This window comes from Callospermophilus lateralis, chromosome 18 (genome assembly GCF_048772815.1).
Source record: "Callospermophilus lateralis isolate mCalLat2 chromosome 18, mCalLat2.hap1, whole genome shotgun sequence".
In the NCBI taxonomy this organism is placed as follows: domain Eukaryota; kingdom Metazoa; phylum Chordata; class Mammalia; order Rodentia; family Sciuridae; genus Callospermophilus; species Callospermophilus lateralis.
In genome coordinates, this window is record NC_135322.1 from 64,891,250 (window position 1) to 64,899,218 (window position 7,969).

Consider the following 7,969-nt stretch of genomic DNA (forward strand, 5'->3'; position numbering starts at 1 on the left):
TGCGCCTGCCCTGGTGACTCCATGGTGTGTAGAACAGCAGTCCTCAGACTGTGCCTGCCCTGGTGACTCCATGGTGTGTAGAACAGCAGTCCTCAGGCTGTGCCTGCCCTGGTGACTCCATGGTGTGTAGAACAGCAGTCCTCAGGCTGTGCCTGCCCTGGTGACTCCATGGTGTGTGGAACAGCAGTCCTCAGGCTGCGCCTGCCCTGGTGACTCCATGGTGTGTAGAACAGCAGTCCTCAGGCTGTACCTGCCCTGGTGACTCCATGGTGTGTAGAACAGCAGTCCTCAGGCTGTGCCTGCCCTAGTGACTCCATGGTGTGTGGAACAGCAGTCCTCAGGCTGCGCCTGCCCTGGTGACTCCATGGTGTGTAGAACAGCAGTCCTCAGGCTGTGCCTGCCCTGGTGACTCCATGGTGTGTAGAACAGCAGTCCTCAGGCTGTGCCTGCCCTGGTGACTCCATGGTGTGTAGAACAGCAGTCCTCAGGCTGTGCCTGCCCTAGTGACTCCATGGTGTGTGGAACAGCAGTCCTCAGGCTGCGCCTGCCCTGGTGACTCCATGGTGTGTGGAACAGCAGTCCTCAGGCTGTGCCTGCCCTAGTGACTCCATGGTGTGTAGAACAGCAGTCCTCAGGATGTACCTGCCCTAGTGACTCCATGGTGTAGAACAGCAGTCCTCAGGCTGCGCCTGCCCTGGTGACTCCATGGTGTAGAACAGCAGTCCTCAGGCTGCTCCTGCCCTAGTCCCTCCATGGTGTGTGGAACAGCAGTCCTCAGGCTGCGCCTGCCCTGGTGACTCCATGGTGTAGAACAGCAGTCCTCAGGCTGCGCCTGCCCTAGTGCCTCCATGGTGTGTGGAACAGCAGTCCTCAGGCTGTGCCTGCCCTGAGTGACTCCATGGTGTGTAGAACAGCAGCTCTCAGGCTGCGCCTGCCCTGGTGACTCCATGGTGTGTGGAACAGCAGTCCTCAGGCTGCACCTGCCCTGGTGACTCCATGGTGTAGAACAGCAGTCCTCAGGCTGTGCCTGCCCTGGTGACTCCATGGTGTGTGGAACAGCAGTCCTCAGGCTGCGCCTGCCCTGGTGACTCCATGGTGTGTGGAACAGCAGTCCTCAGGCTGCGCCTGCCCTGGTGACTCCATGGTGTGTAGAACAGCAGTCCTCAGGCTGTACCTGCCCTGGTGACTCCATGGTGTGTGAAACAGCAGTCCTCAGGCTGTGCCTGCCCTAGTGACTCCATGGTGTGTGAAACAGCAGTCCTCAGGCTGCGCCTGCCCTGGTGACTCCATGGTGTGTAGAACAGCAGTCCTCAGGCTGTACCTGCCCTGGTGACTCCATGGTGTGTAGAACAGCAGTCCTCAGGCTGTGCCTGCCCTAGTGACTCCATGGTGTGTAGAACAGCAGTCCTCAGGCTGTACCTGCCCTGGTGACTCCATGGTGTGTAGAACAGCAGTCCTCAGGCTGCGCCTGCCCTGGTGACTCCATGGTGTAGAACAGCAGTCCTCAGGCTGTGCCTGCCCTGGTGACTCCATGGTGTGTGAAACAGCAGTCCTCAGGCTGCGCCTGCCCTGGTGACTCCATGGTGTGTAGAACAGCAGTCCTCAGGCTGTGCCTGCCCTGGTGACTCCATGGTGTGTAGAACAGCAGTCCTCAGGCTGTACCTGCCCTGGTGACTCCATGGTGTGTAGAACTGCAGTCCTCAGGCTGTGCCTGCCCTAGTGACTCCATGGTGTGTAGAACAGCAGTCCTCAGGCTGTACCTGCCCTGGTGACTCCATGGTGTGTAGAACAGCAGTCCTCAGGCTGTACCTGCCCTGGTGACTCCATGGTGTGTAGAACAGCAGTCCTCAGGCTGTGCCTGCCCTGGTGACTCCATGGTGTGTAGAACAGCAGTCCTCAGGCTGTACCTGCCCTGGTGACTCCATGGTGTGTAGAACAGCAGTCCTCAGGCTGTGCCTGCCCTAGTGACTCCATGGTGTGTAGAACAGCAGTCCTCAGGCTGTGCCTGCCCTAGTGACTCCATGGTGTGTAGAACAGCAGTCCTCAGGCTGCGCCTGCCCTGGTGACTCCATGGTGTAGAACAGCAGTCCTCAGGCTGTGCCTGCCCTGGTGACTCCATGGTGTGTAGAACAGCAGTCCTCAGGCTGCGCCTGCCCTGGTGACTCCATGGTGTGTAGAACAGCAGTCCTCAGGCTGTGCCTGCCCTGGTGACTCCACGGCGTGTGGAACAGCAGTCCTCAGGCTGCACCTGCCCTAGTGCCTCCATGGTGTGTGGAACAGCAGTCCTCAGGCTGTGCCTGCCCTGGTGACACCATGGTGTAGAACAGCAGTCCTCAGGCTGTGCCTGCCCTAGTGCCTCCATGGTGTGTAGAACAGCAGTCCTCAGGCTGTGCCTGCCCTAGTGACACCATGGTGTAGAACAGCAGTCCTCAGACTGTGCCTGCCCTGGTGACTCCACGGCGTGTGGAACAGCAGTCCTCAGGCTGTGCCTGCCCTAGTGACTCCATGGTGTGTGGAACAGCAGTCCTCAGGCTGTGCCTGCCCTGGTGACTCCATGGTGTGTGGAACAGCAGTCCTCAGGCTGTGCCTGCCCTAGTGACTCCATAGAGTGTAGTACAGCAGTCCTCAGGCTGTGCCTGCCCTGGGTGACTCCATGGTGTGTAGAACAGCAGACCTCAGGCTGTGCCTGCCCTGGTGACTCCATAGTGTGTAGAACAGCAGTCCTCAGGCTGCGCCTGCCCTGGTGACTCCATGGTGTATAGAACAGCAGTCCTCAGGCTGCGCCTGCCCTGGTGACTCCATGGTGTGTAGAACAGCAGTCCTCAGGCTGCGCCTGCCCTGGTGACTCCATGGTGTGTAGAACAGCAGTCCTCAGGCTGCGCCTGCCCTGGTGACTCCATGGTGTGTAGAACAGCAGTCCTCAGGCTGTGCCTGCCCTGGTGACTCCATGGTGTGTAGTACAGCAGTCCTCAGGCTGTGCCTGCCCTGGTGACTCCATGGTGTGTAGAACAGCAGCTTTCAGGCTGCGCCTGCCCTGGTGACTCCATGGTGTAGAACAGCAGTCCTCAGGGTGCACCTGCCCTGGTGACTCCATGGTGTAGAACAGCAGTCCTCAGGGTGCACCTGCCCTAGTGACTCCATGGTGTGTAGAACAGCAGTCCTCAGGCTGTACCTGCCCTGGTGACTCCATGGTGTGTAGAACAGCAGTCCTCAGGGTGCACCTGCCCTGGTGACTCCATGGTGTAGAACAGCAGTCCTCAGGCTGCGCCTGCCCTAGTGACTCCATGGTGTGTACAACAGCAGTCCTCAGGCTGCGCCTGCCCTGGTGACTCCATGGTGTGCGGAACAGCAGTCCTCAGGCTGTGCCTGCCCTAGTGACTCCATGGTGTGTAGAACAGCAGTCCTCAGGCTGTACCTGCCCTGGTGACTCCATGGCATGTGGAACAGGAATCCTCAGGCTGCGCCTGCCCTGGTGACGCCAGTGTTTTCCCTAGGCTACTCCAGTTTGGGTTTGAGTGCTGAGGTGGACGACTCCACCTTGTTTGTACCTGTGAACCACCACCACCCGCTGGTAGAACCATTAGTCGTAGCTGAAACATAAATTCATCATGTTAATGAGAATGACCACCGTGAGCTTACCAGATCAATCAGAAGCCGTGCATGGTAGGTGATCCAACTCGTGTTGGACTCATGAGCTTTTCAGACACCCAGACCTGAATGAAGCAGCACCCTCACTAGAGACCCATAAAGGGTGGCACCCTGAGTGCATCACCTGGTCACTCATCACGAGACTTGCCCAGAGCAGTCATCTCAGTGACAATCCTCTGAGTCTCTGTCTTTGGGCTTGACAGGTTGTGACAATCACCAAGCCCCCCTGTACACTGACACCCTGAAGCTGCCATCTATGTGGACCGTGGCCCTGAACAAGCTCTTTGCTGGTTCCTAGTCTTACCTGACCACCTGCAGCGACTCTGTGTCCACATCTGCTCTCCGCCTTTGCCGTTGCTCAGCCTCCTGGACCCTGTGGCTGCCTTGACCCTTCCTTAGCCCTTCTCTAACAAAAAGCTATGGAGGCAGATGTGTGGCTTGAGATAAGATCAGAATAAAGGACCTGCCATTAGCCCTTCTGTAACAAAAAGCTATGGAGGCAGATGTGTGGCTTGAGTGTTTAGATGTTAGAGATAAGATCAGAATAAAGGACCTGCCATTGCCAGGCTTCAGACCGCGGGCGGCCACAGTATCCAGAGAGCTGCTGCCGCGGAGCGTAAGTCCTGACCTGTGGGAAGACACGGGTGTGTCTGTCTAAGTTAAAGACACACATTCCTGACAGAGGGAGACCCCAAGTCTGGCTTTGGTGCTGGGTGGATGGAAGCACCATTTCTTATGAGGGCGCCATGGGTGCTGAGCTGGGGACATGGCAGCAAATGCCACAGCCCACTTGGGGGCAGGAGGGGGAGGCAGTGAAGCCCGGTCAGCATGCGCACACACCTCCTCGGGCTCCGGGGCCTTCCTGGGGAGATGCGGGGACTCGGCAGGGGAGAGGTGGCCCCTAGGCCCCTAGGAATGTTCCTGGCAAAGAGAGGCCGGGGGTCCTGGATGGCACAGGGACAGCAATGGGGAGAGGGAGGGGGAGTGGGCAGTGGGCGCTGTCCCCAGAGCCTGGCTGGGGGCGGGGGGCCGCTCCGCGAGGCCTGGCCACAGCCCACAGCAGCCCGTGCAGGGGAGGCCCTGGCGGAGCCGCAGCAGTTCTCCTACTCTGTGATCTTACAAAGGAGACAGAACATGAAAGCAAAGGGAGGAAGCCGTGGGCTCTGCAAGTCGGCCAGAAGTTCCCAGGACAATGGCCCAGGGCTCCTCAGAATGCAGCCCCGGCCACCCCTCCGCGGGGCCAGGCCTGGAAGCTGCCCTGTTTGTTTTTGTGCCGGTGCTTTGAGGGCTCCGACCTGCGTCTTTCCTCTGCGTTCCAGGGCTGTGTGTGCAGCCTGGTCCCTTCCCGGGTGCGTCCGCCTCTCTAGGCTAACATCAGCTCTTAAAATAGCCCCCGAGACCACGTTTTCAGGAGGCAGAGACTCCGTGTTCTCGGGGGAAAGCCCCTGTCATGGCTGAAATGAAGAAGGCAAACTGCCAGCCCCAGGGGGTGGGCACAACAGCATGGCACAGTCCACGGACCCCCAGCCCGGGTGCCCGGTCCTTCCTCCCTCTGTCCCCGGGTCCCTGGGAACGGACAGCTTGTGGAGAGTTGGCTGTAGATTCTGCCTCCACCAGAGCTGGACCCCGAGACCCGACCTCCATCTCGCCCCTCCAGAGCCAGCAGGGTGGCACCTCCTGGGGCACGTGGTGGCTGGGCTTGACGTCCAGGGATTTCTCTCCTTTACTCCACACTTTTCCTTTACTAACTGCACACACTGAAGGGCAGGAGCAATGAGCTGCCCGGCCCCGTGCCTAGGGGAGACCCGCAGGCTTCTCAGCCTTGCAAGTGAGACTCGGTTTCCCCACTAGGAAAGGAAGGGCTTCAGGACTCCTTACAGCTCTTGTCCCTCCTACGCCACGCAGCCACCTGGAGAGATTTGTAAATGACGGCACTGCGTGCTTCGGGATGAGGGCGGCCTCCCCATGTGACCCTGGCCTGTGGTGGGTGAGGACCAAGTGTGTGGGGAAAGGTCAGCCTGGTGCGGGAGTGCGGCCCGCTGTGTGCCCGGCCTCTGGTGCCAGCGCAGCCTGCAGTGGGCAGACACTCCTCACTGAAAGGGCCTGAGTGAGGGGAGCCGGTCACAGGAGCAGGGCATGAGCACCTGCAGCAGACCTCTGCTTTCCCACTTGTGTCTGGACACCCAGGCCAGCATGACCTCTCGGCCAACATGACACAGACGTGATCTTCTAAAAGCAAAACACTTTCTTCTTTAAATACAGCCTTGAGCCAACACCTGGGGCCTGGGAGGAGCGGGCCTCCTGGTGACGCTGGTGACCCTGACACTCCCTAGTGCGCAGAGGCCCTCCAGGTCCCGTCCCAGGGGCTGGTGTCCTGTCTGCAGGGGCCGAGCAACTGCAGGGCCGGGGCCTCCCGCAGGCACCCACACCCTGACGCCGCTCAGTGGAAGACTTTGGGCTTCTGACCTCCAGAACCCTAGGAGCCGACCTGGGTCCACGAGAGGCCACGGAGCCACAAACTCACGTTCACACGGACGGCAGCCCCGTCGCCAGAGGCTCAGCAATGGCTGCACTTTCCCAAATGACAAGAAATACTTGGGGGTCCAAAGGACACTGAAGAATATCTCCACCTGACCCAGAGACAGGATCCAGTGTCAGAACCAGCTCCGGGCCACCCAGGTGTCACCCAGCCCCTGGGAAACAAGGAGAGTTCTGTGGCCTCCTTGATGGACATTCCAGGGGCGGCCATCGCCGGGCGTCGCGTTGGTCTCTGCAGGAAGAGATGTGCTCCAGGAAGCTGCTTGCTGCTTTCTGCTGGGGCCAGGCTGCCGGTCACGGCCACCACAGGAAGGCCTGAGACGGGACAGGCCCAGCTCTGCCAAAGGAAGCTGCAGGTGCAGCACCGGCTTTGATCCCTGAGACTGTTTGAGGAGCTCAGTGAGGGTTTATCCTGTGTCCCCAGAGCCACAGGGGTCATCACTGGGCTGGACAGACAGCAGCATCTTCTTGTTTTTCTGTGCCGTTTCCCGTTGTTTATCTGACAGTGAGCTGATGTTCAGACAGGGCCATTAGGTTGTTGGCAGAACCCCTGTCTCCCCTGAAGGAAGAATTTTAATGCTATAAAATAAAAATATTATATTGGTGGGGATTTTATCTATGCACATGATCAGGAAAAACACAAAAACAAAAAACTCCTGCTGTGAGGCAGAAGGGCAGCTGTTGGCTCACAATTTGCCCAGGTGAAGCAGCGGGCAGTCTGGATCCAGGGCTTCAGCTGCGGCCTGCAGGCTTCCTGGTGGGCCAGTCCCCTCAGTGGAAGGGGCTGCCAGGAGCTCTGAGGCTGGCCCATCATACACTAACAGATACTCCCTGAGCACCCCTCCCCGGCCGCGTGCCAGACTCTGTCCTAGATGGCTCAATTGTCCTTGCCCCAAGTAGCTTAAGTTCCCCGAGGCCCAGAAGCAGTAAGTACAGAGCACACCTGGCGGCGGGTCCTGGGAGACACAGGGCAAGGCCTGGAGCAGGACGGCGGAGGCTGGTGCAGAGGCCAGGGGACTCCAGGTGGAGGCAGGAGGCAGCAAGACCCAGCCCCATGGGGCAAGGTGAGGGGCTAGGCAGAGGAAGGTGGGACAGTCACTGCAGGAGCCCAAGGCACAGGGTCAGGACCTGGCCTAGAGACTGCAGGAAGCCAGGGTGGCAGCTGTGGCAGGATGGCACCTGGGGAGCTCAGGGGGCTTCTGAGGCCCCGGCCCAGTGGGCCTCTGCCTTCCCGCAGTGCAGAGGAGCTGAGCCAGGAGCCAGAGTCCAAGAGCAGGCAGGGAGGGGCAGCCACGACGTGGAGTGCCCCTCCTCCTGCCCCTTCCAGCCCCCACCCCCTGCCCCAGTGTGGGTCTCGGAGTTGGAGATGTCCACATCCTAATCCTGGAATCTGTGGCTATGAGACCTTGTGTGCAAAAGGGGGCCCACAGAGGGGATCAATCCGAGGGGCTTGAGACGGGAGGTCATCCTGGATGATCTGGTGGACACATGATCGCAAGGGTCCTTTAACCAGAGAGGCAATGGTGGAAGCCTCTGGAGGGACGCGGCCCTGAGACACCCCGACTTCAGACCCCTGGCTTCCCAAATGGAGCTCACCGCTGTTCTAGGCCACGCAGTCCCTCCTTCTGTGTTCCAGTGGCCAAGGACCCTGAGACCCCCAGGGACTTGGAACTGGGGAGAAGGGTGTTGGTCCTGGTCTTGTGTGGTGTGGGGACTCTGGAGTGGCCTTGAGAGTGGACAGTGGAGGGCACCCCTATGCAGGGGGACGAGTGTAGCTGAGAGA